The 20,629-nt window shown below is 41.1% G+C and overlaps 1 protein-coding gene across 7 annotated transcripts in view; it reads right to left on the bottom strand.

Annotated features, from left to right (window-relative positions):
* The window catches only part of ARHGEF3 (Rho guanine nucleotide exchange factor 3), a 116,309-nt gene that overhangs the window by 42,119 nt on the left and 53,561 nt on the right, over positions 1–20,629 (bottom strand). For 2 of the 7 annotated variants that reach the window (XR_015948244.1, XR_015948243.1), the window contains exon 3: positions 1–16,323. This exon is cut by the window's left edge and continues 13,181 nt beyond it. The exons of the other annotated variants lie outside the window; for them this stretch is intronic. The gene's annotated coding sequence lies outside the window, so the exon portion shown is untranslated. The remainder of the gene's footprint in view (positions 16,324–20,629) is intronic. 7 annotated transcript variants of the gene reach the window in all.

A 20,629-nucleotide genomic window follows, 5' to 3' on the forward strand; every position in this document is an offset into this window, starting at 1 on the left:
AGTGTTGCAGTACCCCACCGCCGGCACCATGAAGTAACCCACTGGGCTACTGCCACCTGGAATTTGGGGCTCATAGGGGATGTGGGCCTGAATGATCAAGGAAACCAAAAAGTATTGCTAACAGGCATCACAATCTCAACCCCAGCCCTCCACGCCCACAGGACACAGGTCCTGGTAATCATTACATCAGTCTTGTCTGGATCAGATTTAATCAGTTTGCCTGTGTCCATGGGTGTAGCATCAGTCATCCAGGCCGATAAGGTCTTGCCCTTCAGGCAGGTCTAGGCTCTTTTAGTCTCACATTTATTTTCAATAGTTTGCCTAAAGCCATCTGATTCATGTGTCCATTCCAAGCAGCCTCAACTGGGATCACTCGCTCTGCAGAGACATTTCAGCTAGTAATTCAACTGGAATGTCAGGGTCATGAATCCAGTCAGACCTACGTACCCAGTGACTCATCGGAGAAGCCTCAACCTCTGCTGCTTTCCCCCTTGATCTGCTTTAAACAGTCTGCACAAGTTGCCTTCTGTTATAAAGTACTTGGTATGTACCTGCCATATTTTAAAGAATTATTACCTCCCTCATGCCAGACATCTTTGCCTTGTGCACCACATCATAGCTCAGCAAACATTTTGTTGAAAAAGGCCATATTAGAATATCTTTGGTAAGGCAAACCAGAAAGGAAGCCATTTGTGTTCAGGATGCTGATTTGATTTAAGTACATTCTTCCATGCAAAGGTCTATACAGAAATGTCTCGTTTCTTAATTATGCACTAACAGTCAAACACAGTCACACACATTGTGTGGATGGAAACTGAAAATGGAGAATGTGCACATCCCTAAGAGGGAGGCAAGAAAGCAGCCGGCAATGTCAATATCCACTGATCTAAGCAAAATAGGCTTCTTAGAGTAGAACACAGACCCAACAGCAGCTTGGGAGCTGGACCCCACCAAACTATGGAAGAAATCTGCATGGCACCAAAGTTGCACACGTTAGTGCTAATCACTAACTACCTTCCTCCCAAAAGAGCCAAACTTTCTTTGGGAGTGCGATATAAATTTAATATAAATGAAAAAATATATATTTCAATGACAGACTGCTACCAGACAGTCCCCCCTCTTCAATCCTAGCAGGTGGCCAGGGGCATGTAACTGCTCAGCAAGGCTCCCCAGTTGACTCCAAAATAGGGGAAGTGGTCAAACTACCAGCATTTGGACCACGCAAGGTCAACCAAGTACCAGCCAAAGCAATACAGTCAGAGAACCCACTTTAGACTAAGGAACAATTATTCCAAGTGCTCCATTCTGGGGCAAATATCAGCACCACCAGGGATTCCTATACCCATCACCTTAACCACATTCAGTAGCTGAATCCATCCAGGTCGCTTGTGTCAGGCAAGCATGGCAATGACTCCATATTGTGCTGTGTCTGGACACTGGCCTTTCACAGAGGCCTCCCACCTCAGGGCAAGTATAGCCAACAGGATGACCTCCAGATGTTGCTGAATTCCAACTCTGCCAAGTACAGAGACAATTGGAGATGCAATCTGGAAGCACCACATTGGCTACCCCTGCCCAAGGGTTTCTGCAGTGGGCTAGCACCCAGTGCATAACTTGCTCAACTCCCACCACCCAATGCCTCACTAGGGGTTGGCTAGGTTGGTCCCTGCGAAGGGGGGGCTTAAAAATCATGCCTCTCTACTCTAGTTTGGAGTGGCTAGGAGACTGCCTGCTGGGGATACAGCTCCTTGCTAAGGGAGCAAGGGGTGGGGCTGGCACCAATACAACTTATTGCCTAGGGCACAAGGAAACCTAGGTATGCCTCTGTGGACATGTGCCATCTAAGGAAATGAAACAAAGAACTAGACAGCAGAGAACAAAGGAAACTGCTGAGATGGAGCTACATTCCAGCCTAGCTAGCTCCATCAGATGCAGATGTCTCTACTCTATGGTGTGAGAGCAGGCATTGGTGCCCTGGCAGAAAGGGGGCAGGAGTTTGCAAGAATGTGAACAGACGAGGTAGGTTGGGCTTCCATGGGAGTATTGGCCCATTATTTTTGAATTGGACTCCTAAAAGGTTAAATGTACCATGCAATCAAAAAGGCATGTATTTGTTACATAAATATATCAATGCAGTCTGACTACTACAATCCTTGAATGAATGATTGACTTATAGAGTATGAGAGTAGAAGGAGGAACAAACAACCACTTTTGTACAGGTTTTTGCAGAACCTGATAATTCCTTTCCCTTGAACTCTTGGCAGTATATTTATTATAGCTGGATATCAACGGCTCTGACATAGTAAAAGTTTGTCTGTCATTTAAAGGGTTAAGTTAAACCACCACATGCTTGAGAGGTTTTGACTGAACTTGATGCTGGACCTCCACTAAATGCTAAGGTGTATCTGTTTTCCTTACTTTTACCAAGGATTTTGCTCCCAGTTGAGCTTTTCAAGAGTCGCTTTACAAATGGATTTTGTATGCATTAGGATACCAGGAATCACTACATTTAAAGATTAAGAAATCACTTTGGCACTGGAATCAATTAATACAGCACATTAATTCTCACTGATGAGTGAGCTGCAGTGCTGATTGATGAAGCTATCTAGTTTTATTTACAAATGCCTGTGATAAAATAAAGTGAAGCATGTGCACACACAATGTTTATATTATTTTCATATTTGATCAGTTCTACTTCTATAAAATGAGTAAATCATACTAGTTATATATTATTTAGGGTATACAAAAAACATATTCAATGCACATTGCCTCATGAGTATTAACAGAGCACATTATTATATGATTATATCATGCCGTGAAGTATAAGAATAAATGTGCTGCATGTCAGAGAGAAGAGCTAGAAAGAACCTAAGTGCTATTTTTAAAAACTTGGAATGGTTACCCTGCAATTGAATGTGTGGTCATTTGTTGCAGAATCTGTCTTTTGTTGTGTAAAGTGGTTCCTCCTTAGATTGGATGTTTCAGGATGGGCAGCAAAGATGACAATCAAAGCTGCCTTTAATCCTACATATGCCAGTTTAAATAAGGTAAAGGGACCCCTACCATTAGGTCCAGTTGTGACTGACTCTGGGGTTGTGGCGCTCATCTCGCGTTATTGGCCAAGGGAGCCGGCGTACAGCTTCCAGGTCATGTGGCCAGCATGACAAAGCTGCTTCTGGCGAACCAGAGCAGCACACGAAAATGCTGGTTACAGGTAGCTAGCCGTGTTGGTCTGGGTCGAAGTAAAATAAAAAAATTCCTTCAGTAGCACCTTAAAGACCAACTAAGTTTTTGTTTTGGTATGAGCTTTCGTGTGCATGCACACTTCTTCAGATACAGTGAGATAGAAGTCCCCAGGCACTTATGTAGAGAAGGGGTGGGGATGGAGAGGGGAGGGGGGATCACTCAGAAGGGTGGTGGAAGTGGGTGATTGACTGACTGATAGCTGTTGATGACCGAAAACGACTGCAAATGGTTTTGCATGAAAAAGCAAGGGTTGAGATGGCTGAAGATCGCTTATCATTTATAATGAGATAAGAATCCGATATCTCTGTTCAAACCAGGTCCCTCCATGGTTTTGAGCTTGGTGATAAGTTGTAATTCAGCAACTTCTCTTTCCAGTCTATTTCTGAAATTCTTTTGTAGTAAGACAGCTACTTTGAGATCTTGTATAGAATGTCCTGGGAGATTGAAGTGTTCTCCTACTGGTTTTTCTGTCTTCTGGTTCCTGATGTCAGATTTATGTCCATTTATCCTTTGGCGTAGGGTTTGGCCTGTTTGTCCAATATAGAGAGCTGAAGGGCACTGTTGGCATTTGATGGCATACACAATGTTAGAAGATGAGCAATTAAATAGTCCTGAGATGGTATGTTGGATGTTGTTGGGGCCAGTAATGATGTTGTCCGGGTGTATGTGGCAGCAAAGTTGGCATCTGGGTTTATTGCAGGCTCTGGTACCAGTGTCCATGTTAAGTCTGGTGGTTGTATTATTGTGGGTGAGGAGTTGTTTAAGATTGGGTGGCTGTCTGTAGGCAATGAAAGGTCTTCCTCTCAGAGCTTGAGAAAGGGAGCTGTCATTGTCCAGGAGAGGCTGTAGATCTCTGATGATGCGTTGTACTGTTTTAACTTGGGAGCTGTATGTGATGACTAGTGGTGTTTTGTTATTTTCTTTTTTGGGTCTGTCTTGCAGCAGGTTCTCTCTAGGTATCAGTCTGGCTCTGTTGATCTGTTGTTTAACTTCATCAGGTGGATATTTTAGTTCTAAAAAGGTTTGCTGTAGATCTCTTAGGTGAGATTCTCTGTCTGTAGAGTTGGAACAGATGCGGTTGTAACGTAGGGCCTGGCTGTATACGATGGATTGTTTGGTATGTTTGGGATGGTAGCTAGAAGCATGTAGATATGTTTGTCGGTCAGTTGGTTTTCTGTATAAGGTGGTGTCTATACGTCCATCCTGTATTTTTATAGTAGTGTCCAAAAAATGTATTTCTTGCATAGATTGGTTCATTGTTAGGTTGATGGTAGGGTGAAAGTCATTGAATGTCTGGTGGAAGGTTTCCAGGGTCTGTTGTCCATGTGTCCAGATAATAAAAATATCGTCAATGTATCGCAGGTACAAGAGAGGTTTGAGTGGGTAGGAGTTTAGGAAACGTTGTTCTAAATCTGCCATGAAGATGTTGGCATACTGTGGGGCCATGCGGGTGCCCATGGCTGTGCCGCTGATCTGGAGGAACAGGTCATCACCAAATTTGAAGTGGTTGTGGGTAAGGACAAAGTGGCAGAGTTTGGTAGCAAAGTCCGCTGTGGTTTTATCTGAAATGGTGTTCCTTATGGCTTGTAAACCATCATTGTGTGGGATGTTGGTATATAAAGATTCCACATCCATAGTGGCTAGTATAGTATTGTTAGGAAGATTGTTCAAAGATTGTCTTTTCCTCAGAAAATCTGTGGTGTCACGTACGTAGCTGGGAGCACTGATAGCATATGGTTTCAGAACAGAGTCCATATAGCCGGAAACACCCACTGTAATGGTGCCAATTCCTGAGATGATGGGGCGTCCTGGATTTCCTGGTTTGTGTATTTTGGGTAGAAGGTAGAAAGTTCCTGGCCGAGGTTCCGCTGGTGTGTTTGTGAGGATCTGTTCTTGGATGTGTAGGTGTAGCTCCTTGACAATCTTGTTCAGTTCTTTTTTGTATGTTTGTGTGGGGTCTGAGTCCAATTTCATGTAAAAGGCAGTATTGGAAAGTTGTCTATGGGCCTCCTGGATGTAATCAGTTTTGTTCATGATGACGACAGCTCCACCCTTGTCTGCCTCTTTAATTATAATGTCTGGGTTGTTCCTGAGATTTTCTATGGCTCTCCTTTCAGCATGGTTTAGATTTTGTTGTAAGCGATGCTGTTTTCTGGTCACATCCGTTTGGATTCTGTGGCGGAAGCATTCGATGTGCAGATCTAGTGTGGTATTGCGTCCATCAGGAGGAGTCCACGTGGAGTCCCTTTTTGTGTAACTTCTTTTCGGTGGTAGTTGGTGGTCAATGTTCTGTTCATTGATGCGTTTGGAGGGTGATGGTTGTTCCCCAGTAAGTTGAGAGGTGTTGTGTTGTGGGGATGTAGTTTGTTCTACTTTGTCTTGTTCTTGGGTGTGATGAAAATACTCCTTCAGGCATAAGCGGCGGAAAAATGCTTCCAGGTCCCCGCAGAACTGAATCATGTGTTGGGATTTGGCAGGGCAGAATGATAGCCCCCGTGAAAGGACGGATTCCTCAGCTGGGCTGAGTCTTTGCTGTGAAAGATTGACAATGTTGTTGATCTTGTTTTGATTGGTGGCCTGTAGGTTGGAAAGGTTGCAGAGTTTTTTATTTTTCTGGTTCTTCAGTAACTCCAGTTGAGAGTGGTAAATGGTTTGTTTTTCTGGAATGCCCCACCATGAAGGGTTGTCTGGCATCAACATGCATGTCATTAAGGAACAAGGTCATGGCCAGGCCAGCCATAAAGGCTGTGAGGAAGTTGCTTCGGGGCAGCAGACTCCAAACAGCTGAGAGGGGCAGCAAATCCCCTGTGCTTGTCACCACCACCTCCTCCTCCACTGTGTGCCCAACTGCTGCTGCTTGCCATGCACCTGCCACTGCCAGGTGGGCAGCAGAGGAGGAGGAAGTGGCAGCAGGGGACACAGCATCTTTTGTTTTGCCTCTAGCAGCCAAATGTTCTGGGCCAGCCCTGTGCAAGGTGAAGATGCTTTTATTTCTCTAGGCTTTTGAAGAATTTATAGAATTCTTAGTTTTCTTTTGTACTTTTAAAAGCAGCTGAGATAACAGTTGCTGTTTCATGTGATGGTGTCTGCCTCTTGTGGTTTAGTTTCAGTGCTGTATTTCTTATATTTTATTGACGTTGCATTTCACACTGTTAGCTGCTCTAGCAAATTCTAGATGCTGAATGTGTGATCTATAAATATTGTATTTGTGTTTGTTACTTAAATTTGGAGAGGGAACCTAATACAGAGATGAAGACTGGAAGGAATATCTTGGCATTGAACCACAAATCTGTCTAGGAGACACCTTCCAAGACTGGTATGAAAATTCTGCTCAGAAATAAACACACTGCATTAATACATTGCCAAGCAGGCAGCAGATCATACAAACTAAAATAGCAACACAGTTCAGCGCACAGCTGGAGAAGAGATGTGCAGGAGGGAAATACACTGCTCAGTGATGTAGTCATACAAAGGTAACAAATGAGACCCATTTACAGGAAAAGGAAGTTGCCTCTATTATAACCACTTGGCTGTTGTTTTTTTAAAGGAATTGTTGTTTTTAATTCAACCTGCTTCACGCTCAGGATAAACCCTGCAGTAACCATAACAGTCTTCCCTAATCTGATTCCTTCCAGATGGAACTACAATTCCCAGTAGCCACTGGCTGCAAGAACATATTGATTTTTAGACTATATAAATTACTGGATTCTGTCAGAGAAATCTCAGTCCTCAAAGTAGTCAGGGAGCATGCATAAATTAGGATACATCTTGTCAGGAGCTGCTGGGGTTCATCTGATGCTGCCTCCTGGTTGGTCCTTCAGATTGGACTACTGGTGTTGGCCTACAGCTCCTGGCTTACCTGAGAATACTGTCTCTGGCCCAGTGCAGCATAAACTTCTGCATGAGGGCTAAGAAACCTCATATTCTGTGAGTTGTGTCCAACAAAACCATGTACAGAATAGACCCACTGAAATAAATGGATTTATGTAATCCATTCATTGATTTCAATGGATCTACTTTGCAAATTATTTACTTGGATAAAACAATAAACTTTCAAAAACAGTTTGGGTAGTGGGTAGGACTGGGATGGCAACATGCACTACAGCAACTTTCAGAAAAGTTCTTTAAAATGCACATATTTAAGGGCAACATCTTATAGTATGCTTTGCATTCAAGTACAAAAACACCTACGCAAAATGCATATTTTAAAATAATAAGGTTAACAACTCCAGAATAATTAATTTTAAAGTTAAAATGGGAGAGAATATTTAAGGAAGGGAATTATAAACCTAATAAGCAAGCAAATTACCGGTACATCTTGCATATTACTGACTTCTTTCTATATATTCCTCTCTCATCACTTGCAACAAGGGTTTTATAAAAGCAAATCACCAAATGTGATGATGCACATGCTCTGTCCTACATTGTTGTCTATAGCACTATCATGCAGGAAGCTGCTCTAATTTATTAGCATTTAACTCTAAAATAAGCTACGTGCCATATTTTCTCCAAACAAAAGCAGAAAAGTAGTGCTATAGCAAAAAAGGGAAGACCAGTCATCTTAAATTTCTGACTTAACCCTTAAACAGCAAGTACAGCAGAAGAAAAGTTATACAGTATCTGGTACAATTGTTTCATGGCAGTAAACAATAAAAGGAAAATCAGATCTTTCATTACCAGTTAATCAGGGTGTTACATAATGCCCCTGCAGCCACATGTGTAATCAACAAGGTTAAAAAGCTGAGATCCTGTTACATAGGGAGGGCCATCTGAAGAAGGAATTAAACTTTTTACAAAGTCAGACATCTTTATACTTTGGGCACATACATGTTTAGACCAAGTACCCTGGGAATGCTCCATTCTCAACATCATTTTGTGCAAACTAATAAAACAACTATTGTTCAATTAGTTTATATGATTATGGTTTATATAATTAAAATAGTTTATATAATTATGGTGCATATGTCCATGCTCACTTTTTAAAAACCTGCCATGAACATTGCTTCCTTAATGTAAATGTATGGTTCAAGTTAAAATATACACAAACGGAGCACATGCTTAACTTGAGCTACTACTCCGCCCCAGCATTTAAGCATATATTGGTGAAAGGAGAAGATAAGAATGTAAGGTAAGGTAATTAATCAAGTTCATGGAAAGACTGAAGGTTGGATCCAGACTTCCCTTGAGTGGAGTTCCGCTCACAGGATGTACCACTGGAGGAGGAGGGTTTTTTTGCTTTTGTTTTTAAATACCAATTCCTCCTCCTCTTGCAGTCCTCTGAAAAACTGTTCTCTCCGGCACCCTCCCGCCCCGTTCCCCTGCGCGGTGGGCGGGTGGGCGCAGCGCGACTGCCACGGGCGCAGCTGCGCGGCGGGCCAGCCAGCGGGCGGGCGCAGCTCGCAGCGCCCTCCTGGCAGGCCGGCGCCGTGGTGCCCTGCGCCACCCAGCCTGCCCATAGGGCTGGCCCTGGTGCACACCCCAATTTCCAAGCAGTGAGAGGTTTTATGGGTGACAAAACATACATTTGGTTTCCCTAGAATAATGGCAGAATGGAGACTGTGATGTCTTTAAGAACCTAGAAGAGCTGGCTGAATTTGTCCGACATCTTTTTTTCACAGTGGCTGAACAGTTGCCTGAGGAAAACCCACAAGAAGGTTCCCAGACACTGGTACAGTGGATGCTCGGGTTGCGAACGTGATCCATGTGGGAGGCATGTTCGCAACCCGCAGCGACGTGTCCGCGCATGCACGGGTCGTGATTTGGCGCTTCTGCACATACGCCAAAACCCGGAAGTAACCCATTCGGGTACTTCCGGGTTCGCGCAGTGCGCAACCCCAAAAATATGCAACCTGAAGCACCTGTAACCCAAGGTATGACTGTATTCTGAAGCATTGCTGCCCCCAAGTGTGGAGGCAGAGCATATAACCATTGATAGCCCTCTCAGCCATGAATTTGTCTAATCCGCTTTTAAAGCCATTTGGTTGGTGGCCATTACTGTCTCCTGTGGGAGTGAGTTTCATAGTTTAACTACTGTATGTGTTGTGTAAAGTAAACATGTTTGGGATTGAGCTACCAGTCTTACAGTAGGTACAGCCTACAGACCAAATGTTCTGTATAAAATAATTTGTGGTGCTATATCTGGTCATGAATAACACACTATTGTACAACGAATTCAGTAAGCATCTATGAGGCATGTAGGCAAGAAAAATAACAGGAAGTATTAGAAGCCCATCAAAGCAGATCTAATAGAATAAATTCTGCTATGTCTATTGCCACAGGTAATACTGTTTACAGAGCTCAGTTCTGATGACTAAGGATTAACAGATCTAATTTAGAGGTTATAGGCTGGGAAAAGAAAAACAGGCAGAAGGGGAGAATGGCTGTTGAATTATTTACTGGTAGTCTTGCTCTTTGTCCATGGAGTTTTCGTGGCAGGGATACTGGAGTGGCTTGCCAGTTCCTGCTCCAGGTGGATCACGTTTAGTCAAAACTCTCCACTATGACCTGTCCTTCTTGGGTGGCCCTGCACGGCATAGCTCATAGCAGGGGTCAGCAAACTTTTTCAGCAGGGGGCCGGTCCACTGTCCCACAGACCTTGTGGGGGACCGGATTATATTTAGAAAAAAATATATGAACGAATTCCTATGCCCCACAAATAACCCAGAGATGCATTTTAAATAAAAGGACACATCTACTCATGTAAAAACATGCTGATTCCCGGACCGTCCGTGGGCTGGATATAGAAGGCCCTTAGTTTGGGGACCCCTGGCTCATAGCTTCTCTGAGTTATTCAAGCCCCTTCGCCACGACAAGGCAGTGTTCTCAAAGCTACCAACATGAGTCTGACCAAACTGCGGGAGGCAGTAGAAGACAGGAGTGCCTGGCGTGCTCTGGTCCATGGGGTCACGAAGAGTCGGACATGACTAAAACGACTAAACAACAACAACAATTAGTGCTCTTTGGTTGAAAGATTATTTTCTGCTTGTTTTGTGGCAAGCAATCATTTGCGGCATTAACTGGATATTAGAAACTGATGCCTGCCTGCCTGCCTGCCTGAGCTTCCTTTCCAGGCACAAATGATTTCTTTAGTTGTTCATGCTTTGCGTTTGTTTAACACATTTTCTGCACATAACATACTGGTATTTATCTATCTGAAGGAGCGTCTCCACCCCCATCGTTCTGCCTGGACACTGAGGTGCAACGCCAAGTTACAGGGAACCAGGCAGAGGGCATTTTTGGTAGTGGCGCCCACCCTGTGGAACGCCCTACCATCAGATGTCAAACAGATAAACAACTATTTGACTTTTAGAAGACATCTGAAGACAGCCCTGCTCAGGGAAGTTTTTAATGTTTGATGTTCTATTGTGTTTTTAATATTCTGTTGGAAGCCACTCAGAGTGGACTTTAGGATCCACTGGATTATCTTCCGCAGCCTTCATCATGCTCCCAACTGGTAGGATATTCTCTTCCTCCCCTTTTCCACTCCTCCAAAGCATTACAGGGGAAGGAGTCAATAGTACATTTCTATTCCACAACGAACAGACTGGTAATGCAATAGCTGTGCTGAACAATTTCTGGAGAGACAGGGTACAGATGAGCAGAATATTCTTTTTTTTTAACAAAACGGTTCATAGAAGGGCTACAATCCAATTAAGACATCGCAATAGTAAACTTTAGGTTTTCCATTGATTAAATCTGCATATAGGTGAAAACAATATTTTGGAAACAAAAAGTGCACTTCCTTTGTTTTTAATGATGTACACATGTCATAGCAGATATTGCTTAAGAAGAGGCACTCCCTTCTGTGTGAGAGAAAAGTGGGAATAAATATGGCATTTGGTTGTTATCAGCCACTTTTGCAGGCACTTGCATTTTAATAATATGCTGCCCTATTAATCACGAACACTTAAAGTTTAAAAAATTGATTAATCCAACTGAACAACCAAACATTAAAGCCTCGGTTTCTAGTCAAAAGGTTACTGGGGGAAAGACTGGAGAACAACTAAGACTTGTTTCTGAGTAACTATGCATAGGAGCAGACCCTTGAACTGGGTTCCCTGCTTTGATCCTGCTTACAGTTGATGGCAGGGATGCAGGTGGCGCTTTGGTCTAAACCACAGAGCCTAGAGCTTGCCAATCAGAAGGTTGGTGGTTCGAATCCGCACGACAGGGTGAGCTCCCGTTGTTCAGTCCCAGCTCCTGCCAACCTAGCAGTTTGAAAGCATGTCAAAGTGCAAGTAGATAAATAGGTACCGCTCCGGCGAGAAGGTAAACGGTGTTTCCGTGTGCTGCTCTGGTTTTGCCAGAAGCGGCTTAGTCATGCTGGTCACATGACCCGGAAAAACTGTCTGCGGACAAACGCCGGCTCCCTTGGCCTATAGAGCGAGATGAGTGCTGCAATCCCAGAGTCGTCCACGACTGGACCTAATGGTCAGGGGTACCTTTACATTTACCTTTACAGCTGATGGCAGAACAGCAACTTCTCAGCAGTGTTAAAAAACCCTATTCTGCAAATCACTATTTCCTCTCTAAAATCATTCCTTGCTCAAGCTAAAGTGACATACTGTACTTACATGTGATCCTGATGCAGCAGGCAAACTAAATAAGTGTATCAGCGACAAACACTATTTTCATATACATGTTCTGCATAGAAAGAGCTTACCAACTTTCATGGTAGTTGTAGATTCAGAATCTCCATACCTCAAAGGGGCCAGCTGCTATGATTCTAAGCAGGTTTATGTATTTTATTGATCTATTCCTCCACATTCAATATTATAATTTATATGCCAAATGCCTATTGGTACCATTTCTTCTTTTCTGCCACCATTAAAATTTCTCAAAATTTCCTCTTCTGTAGTCAAGTAGTCAATCGTTTTGTTACAGAAAAATCTCTAAGCAATCATTCAAAGTAAAATGTGTAGCTAAACACCACTCAGTAACCCAAGAGGCAACATCCCTGCTATGAAATTAATGATACGTTGGCCTTACCCTGACCCCTTTCCCTTGGACTAAGAACACTGGGAAATATCTTAATATTATTACTGTGCTACACTTCCTACCTACAAGTGAGAGCTGCAGTCCATTAACACACAGGGCATCATCTCTAATAGTCTGTGTCAGCAGGAGTTCAATAGCATCTGGTGTTTTAGTAAACTATAAAGACTAATAAAACAATGACATAGTGTAGACTGCATCACTGCGGACAGTATGTTTTTTAGCTTTCATCCCTTCATCAGGAATAAAATCTATATAGTACATCATTTCCCAAACTATCCAGATCAGCTGAGGAAGTTCCTGGCAGGATGTCTTCAGACATGGTACAGGCAATTACCAAGATGTTTTGATCAACTTTGTAGAATTGCTTTGCAGATTGTACCACTCAAAACACAGTGGCTCTGATCCAGGCCTGTTTGGGACATGTCAGTAGATGTGTCCATCAAATTCAGTGAGTACCATAATGCAGATCTGCACCAGTTACATATACCTTCCTTACTGCATAAAGACAACTGAGCCTCAACACAATTACGATAGACCCTTAGTTGTACTCTTATAACAGAGCAAAAACACAGTCACTGCTCTGCAAATTAAGAGACTAAACAGACTGCCTGTGTGGAACAGCTGCACTTCTGATTTGTTGATGATGAAATTTATTACCTGCCCTTTGCCATCAGGTCCTAGGGCAGGTTGCACCAATTTGAAAATCAGTATTAAAAACAGTTAAAACTGTAAGAACAACACTGGGGCCTAATCTGAACAGTAGAGTGCTTGGTATCTGGGGGGTGAGGCTTGTGTGTTCTGCTCCAGAATCAACCCCTCCCTTCAGTGTATGTTCAGTTAAGAATGTCAGTTAAAAGGGACCAACTGCCTCTTCTTGCCTCTTGCCTCAGACTCTCCTCATGATGTTGCTGTATTGTATTTATCTTCTCTCAGACATTATGTTATTTTGGTACAGTTTTCTCAGTTTATTATTAAAGCTTGTTTACATTTACGTGAGCCATTTATTTTTCTCAAAGAAAAAGAAACTCTGCTGAAGAATGGTGGAATATCCTAAACTTGGGTGAGTGAGGGGATATTCCCAGTTTGCCAGAAGGATAGATTTTGTTAATCACCTCCCACCTCCACAACAAAAACAGATTACTGCTACAAGACCATGGAGGGCCCTGAAAATATGAGGTGGGACTATCAAGAGCAGGAATCCCCAAACTTTGGCCCTCCAGATGTTTTGGACTACAATTCCCATCTTCCCCAACCACTGGTCCTGTTAGCTAGGGATCATGGGAGTTGTAGGCCAAAACATCTGGAGGGCCGCAGTTTGGGGATGCCTGATCAAGAGGGCTCCCTCAGCTGATTTTAACACAGGTGAGAGTTTGTAGAAAAGGGGATATCTGGAGCCAACATTATTTAGAGCTTGACAACTTTAAAATAAAATAATTGACAACTTTAAAATAATCAAAACCTCAACTCCAGAACATATTTCATTTTAGCTTCTCCCTGTTTACTCTCTCGATGAAACAGTCACTCTACAATGATTTCCAGCAACATGACACCACTAGTTTGCATGAAATGGTAAGCCAAAATATGGCTTGCTGGGACTATGCAACATGTGGGTCCCAAGAGAGGAGTTCACAGCCATAGCTCAGTGTGGAGCAAATAATAATAATAATAATAATAATAATAATAATAATAATAATAATAATATATTATTTGTACCCCGTCCATCTGGCTGGGTTTCCCCAGCTACTCTGGGCGGCTTCTAACAAAAAATTTAAATAATGTCACACATTAAAAACTTTCCTGAACAGGGCTGCCTTCAGATGTCTTCTAAATGACAGGTAGTTATGGTATTTATCTCTTTGACATCTGATGAGAGGGCGTTCCACAGGGCAGGTGCCACTACTGAGAAGGCCCTCTGCCTGGTTCCCTGTAGCTTTGCTTCCTGCAGTGAGGGAGCCACCAGAAGGCCCTCGGCGCTGGACCTCAGTGTCCGGGCAGAATGATGGGGGAGGAGACGCTCCTTCAGGTATACTTGGCAAAGCCAAAATTTAGTTCATCGGGTTGTCTGAACCCAGAATCATGGTTAAGCTCTCTCATTAATCTCAGTTTAACCACAAGCCTGGGTTCAGATGTCACACTAAGCCATGCATGGGGTACCTCTGCCTCACAAGCCTAATTATGGACTTTGTGGGTCTCAAATTGGGCCATAGCTTTTGCCAAACCGCAACCATTTGCCCCATGCAGGTGAAGATACAAGTGCCAATGCATAGTTGGAAGCCTAAAAGTGTGTTCCTGGTTGTAGCAAGGAAGGCATGCTAACAGCTGATGGCTGCAAGGTTGCTGGAACCAGCTACTGAGTTTGACATGGAGTTTGAAATTTGTGCTGATCCGCTAAACTGGGTTTGGATTTTCCAGATCCAATTCCCCACTCCTATGCTAAACTGAAGCATGGCATAGCTTAACATGACAGCCAAAAAAGATATGCAAAAGCAGGTTCAGGCTCCCAGAGAGGAGCACCTTCATATGGTCCTGGTTAAGTCATAGTTTGGCCTTACCATGTCATGTGAACCATATCCGAAGTAGACCACTGGATGAAGGATATCACAAAATCATGTACTATGAAAAATGCTTCAGAGATTAAACATCAGATTTTTAATCCCTTACTCTGCTTTTCTGTTTACAGGTAGGTAGCCGTGTTGGTCTGAGTCGAAACAAAATAAAAAAATTCCTTCAGTATCTGAAGAAGTGTGCATGCACACGAAAGCTCATACCAAAATAAAAACTTAGCTGCTTTTCTTAAACAGTTAAATTTCTGTAAACTTTAGACAATATTATTTTTGTGAAACTAGTTGCCATCAAAATAGCTTTTGAGATGTTTACCTTTTTCCCATTTTAGTCACCAAATCTGCCATTAAAGTCCCAAAAGCTAACACACAATCACATTACTATGTCTTTGAATAATTTAAATTCAAAATTAAAAGCATATCAGTTGTCTTATAAAAGAAAAACTGCTGTTAATAACGTTGAGGCGGATTGTCCATAGAATAATTACAAACAGATTAGATATATTGACTTTATTATAGTGACACATACATAATTCATGAATAGAATATATATATTAACCAAGGTTTAAGTCCTCTCTACTACTAAGGTGTAACAGTATTAAATTTAAATCAAACTAAAAAAAGCTGCAACAATATTTTTAATTATCTCAAGTCCATAATTGGTGAAGAAGCTAATCCCTTCTGATCTTTCTAATATAAGATTGCCATAACTTGACACTCAAGTTTTCATTACGCTTAATTAGTTCAGTTATTTTTAGCAATATTGACTTTCACACACACCAAGTTCAAATTCAGTTGTTAAAGCTATCAAAATCCATGGAGAATACAAACTCTGAACCATACCATGTGCAAAATGCATGTGAACTAGAATGATTACATATTCAGAATTCATAAGAAAACTAATAAAACTTCTAATTAGACTAACATCACCTTACCAGATCATTATAAAACCTTAAAAGCGTTGACTGCACAGTCTGCTACAACATAATAGTCATTTATGTTCCAATCCTAAATCTTGTGGCGCCATAAATATATGCGTAGCATAGAGTTTTTCAGCAGACTACGACATTACACAGTCACTGAAGACAGATACCATCTTGTAAATGTTAAGAGCCTGTGCATCAGAAAATCACTGGTCATCAGGAAAGAGCAAAACATCTGCCTGCCTAACCTGTCTAACAGAAAAATCATTCCTGGACATATGCTGTATAATCACTGTGGATTCTACAGTGCCTTTAAGTAATGTGTACAATAAATGCATTTAATACGGCTGAACAGTCCAATTTTCAGAAGAGAAGATACAACAGAAATGAGTAGAGTTTGTTTTAATTTTGAAAACTAAACTGAGCAGTCACTTTTTGGAGGCTTCCTTTCATTTGCACAGCAAAAGGGTAGCATCACAAAGCAGAAGAAACAAAAATTCAGTAAGTGAAGAGGGAAAATACCAATAATATCAGCTGCTGCAGAGAAACAAAGGGAGAGAGCTATATGGTCCTCCTATCTGGCATCTGATGGGTCACTATGAAAATAAAATGGACAAAATGGATAATTGTTCTGATACTTCAGGTTTTTCTTATGTTGGTATAGGAGTGGTTATAATTATTATTATTATTAATAATAATAATAATAACAATAATATTTATACCCTGCCCATCTGACTGGGTTTCCTCAGCTACTCTAGGCGGCTATAAATTGACAGAGTTAAGTTGACAGAGGTAATAAAAATCACAGTAACCACTTCAGAAGTCAGTAGTTGCTTCAGCAGCTAATCTTCTAAAAAAAATAATGTAGATAATTTCAGTTTGTAGTTTAAAGGAGGTCAGGATTAAGAATCACAGTACTGGATAAATTAACCAGTCTTCTATACTTCCTAGGTTCTTCTTCATCATCTAATTCAGGGGTCAGCAAACTTTTTCAGCAGGGGGCCGGTCCACTGCCCCTCAGACCTTGTGGGGGGCTGGACTATATTTTGAAGGAATAAAAAAATGAACAAATTCCTATGCCCCACAAATAACCCAGAGATGCATTTTGAATAAAAGGACACATTCTACTCATGGAAAAACACCAGGCAGGCCCCACAAATAACTCAGAGATGCATTTTAAATAAAAGGACACATTCTACTCATGGAAAAACACACTGATTTCTGGACCGTCCGCGGGCTGGATTTAGACGGTGATTGGGCCAGGTCCGGCCCCTGGGCCTTAGTTTGCCTACCCATGATCTAATTCTTTATCTACCTAACCGTCTACCTCATGTCAAATGTTTAAAAACGAAACAAAAAAACTTATTTCATTTTTATTCTATTTTGGTTTCATTCAGGGTCTAGATGATTCTATATAGAATAGAATAGAATAATTTATTGGCCAAGTACAGTATCAACCATACTTGGAATTTTTCCTAGACTATATTGCAATGTAAAGAAAAAATGTACTGTACCTCATACAACCACTATTCCCCTCACAATATAACAGCACAGCGAAAAGACCCCATACCACCAACTGGCCTCCCTTCCGCCCACAACTACAGATTCAACAGTTTGATGGCACAATGAAAAAAGCTATTCCTGTGCCTAGACGTTTTTGTATTTAGAGTTCTGTACCGACGTCCGGATGGGAGTAAATTAAACAAGTGATGACCAGGATGCGAAGGGTCTACAGCAATTCTCTCTGCTCTCTTCCTGACTTGAGCGACATAAAGTATCTCTATTGGAGGCAAACTAACACCAATTACCCTCTCTGCAGTTCTTACTGCTCGTTGGAGCCTCTTCTTATCCAGCTTAGAGGCTGTACCATACCAGACAGTAATGGAATTACAGAGAACAGTTTCAATAGTACCTCTATAAAATATTATAGACAATATAGCTATTATAGACAATATTGCCATTGTCTGTAGTATGTGTAAGTATACAGAGTTTTATTCTTACTTCGCCAAACCTTTATTAGGCATTACAAGTATAAGCCATCAGAAAACATCATAAAACATCCATATGTACACCTTTAAAATATATACAAATAAACAGCAAATGTAAAATAATATAACGAGGATTTTCGCTGGGATTTCTTCCCAGTGAATTCACCACTCTATGAGATACTATTGACAAAAACTCAGCCACCCTTGCAGTTACTTCCAGGTTAGTGTCAGACTGAGAGAATCTGATACTTTCATTGTGCCGTGATGTTAGACTACCCAAAGAAGGGGATAGGACGTGTTTGTGTAGCTGGTTGTAGAATGGACAGTAGAAAAGAATTATTGGAGGTGAATTTTCCATGGCGGCAAACGACAGAACCATGAGACTGATGTAAAATACTCAAACGAGTTTTATCACGACTACACAAACACAAAGCGTGTGGGTGTTCTCTTTCTGCAGGCAGTTGCAAACTGTAACTTCTTCTCTTTATACACATAACCAGTTGTGCCTAATTAGCCTGGAAAACCACACCCAGAACTCATAGAAAACGTCCTTAAAGTTATCTGCACCCTTTTCCTGTTTTGTGACAAATGATACCTAACAAGAATATGTTCTACAGTGTCCGGCACATTCAAAGAATACCTGCAATGTCTATCATTTCTGGGGATATTTAAATATCTGCCCTTAACAAAAGCTGAGAGGAAAAGGTTCAAAAGGCCATGTGTGTATACCTAGTTCTGCACACATTGTCTGATACTTGATTGAACTTGGGAGCCCCAGGATACATCTCAAGAAACTTGAGTGTATCTTACCTAAATCACTATTATATGCTTATTTAGGGATAATTTAGGGATCCCTAAAAGTAGCTGTGACGACACTTTAGCTTGAAAAATCTGAATATCACCTGGTATAAAATGGTTACCTTTCTGAAGATAAAGGTGAGCTACTAATGAGGAGGTACACTTTGCCTGTTTTATAGCACCTGAGTTTTATTCTTAATACTTGTTTTAACGGGACAGCATCATATTTCCCAAGGTGATTTCTGACAGTTTCAATTCAAGTGCATATCTCAAGGTCTCAAATAAAACTTGCCAAATGAGCTAAAGACCACAATTCCGATCAATTGTATTTTTTTTAAAAGGGCATTCTGCACAAAACCATTGATGTCTTTATGCCAAGTATCTCTATTGTTCTGAACCAGCAGAAACATAAGAAAAGCTTCAGCATATCCTGTGAAAGATGGACAGGAAACTATCCCTTCATGACAGACTATTATGAAAAAGGTAGGCAGTCTGGCACAGCTAAGATGTATTGTATGGTGCAATACTATTTTTATACATGGACATGAAGTGTGGACAGATATATATACTAACTGGAAATGGGTGCTATTCACTGTATGAATAAAGCTGTAAAGATGTTACGGAATTAATGCCATATTTTAAAAACAAAATCTTTCTTTACCAGACTGATGTAGTCAAAATTTCAGTTTATCTTCCCTTTGATAGAATGGCTGCAATGCAAACCAAGAATCTTAATGTTTGTGGCTCTAGCCTACAAGATGTTAAACCACACAGAGAACTTTATGAAGAATGAAATGAAAGATAAACTATTCAGACAAATGTTATGCAAGCAATTCTAGCTTAACTGCTAGCCAATGATATATAAAATCTAAAGTAAGAAGGTAGATACTAATAACTAATCTGTATCTGTCCACCCTTTATTTAGTCTTAAATAAAATGCAAAATGGTTCATTAATTGTTATTTATGGATTTTCATACCCCGTCAACAAAATGTCTCAGAATGCTTAGTTTATTTATTTATTTAGCTAGATAGTTGTACCAGCCTATGCCTCAGATCTATAACCTAAGTAGGCTGCAATCCTAAACATGTCTACTCAGAAGTAAGCCCAACTGAGGTCCATGGGACTTACTTCTTAATAAGTGAGGTTAGGATTGCAGAATTAAGAAAGTTTAGTTCCATTGAAGAACGTGGAACCAAATAATTTTAGCTGAACAGGATAGTGGAACCAAAACATCACATTTTGCAGTTATAATACTTGTCTTCTGGTCCCACCAGTGCTGTGTAGACAGGCTTTATGCTCATACATGCCCTCCTCCACTTCCCTCACATGTGCTGGTTCCTTCCCAATTTAGCTGCACAGAAACAACCAGTAAATGTTACCACTGACCTACCATGTTTTAAGGTCTATGTAGCCATTATAATACAAAACAATTCAAACACATTTCAGTTAACTGTTTAATTGAAAGCAGTCGCTATGAACTACACATCCACTTGCCATCTAGGAATTATGTTCTGAGCGGTACAGACCACTGTAGAGAGCTGGCAGGGAAGTGTTGTTATCAGCATCAAACAGATGCTAACAACAAAAAACTAAAATTGTTCAAGCAAATGACAATTGACAACCCTTTCCACACACATGTGCACATACAAGTTTTTCTAGCATATGTGCCGAACATGAAGAGATAGGTATGGAGGAGAAAATGCGACAAGCATCAATGATCAATTTCTCAGTTCTTTAATTAGCCCATCATTAATCTCACTATGCCGGACACAGCAGTGTTACTGGAAATAGGGCAGCTGAGTTTCTGTTATTAAAATGGCATTATGTTTATGAAAGGATTAAACTGAAGTGTCCTCATCTCTCGGTCATGTATTCAGTGACATCTGGGAAGTGTGCATTACAGAAAGAGAACACACATTTATGATGCTGCAAAGTGTGGCTTATAAATTTGTTGCATACATGTTATATAAAAGATGGGCATACACTTACTAATGAATGTGTTTAATGATAAGTTTAAAAACAGTTAAATTAAATCTTAAGTATTCAAAAAGCTGTTTCAAAGGAACCATACTAAAGTCTCTAAATGCATCACACATGATTGTTGCACTAATACA

Source organism: Zootoca vivipara, chromosome 2, assembly GCF_965207765.1.
Source record: "Zootoca vivipara chromosome 2, rZooViv2.hap1.1, whole genome shotgun sequence".
NCBI lineage: Eukaryota > Metazoa > Chordata > Lepidosauria > Squamata > Lacertidae > Zootoca > Zootoca vivipara.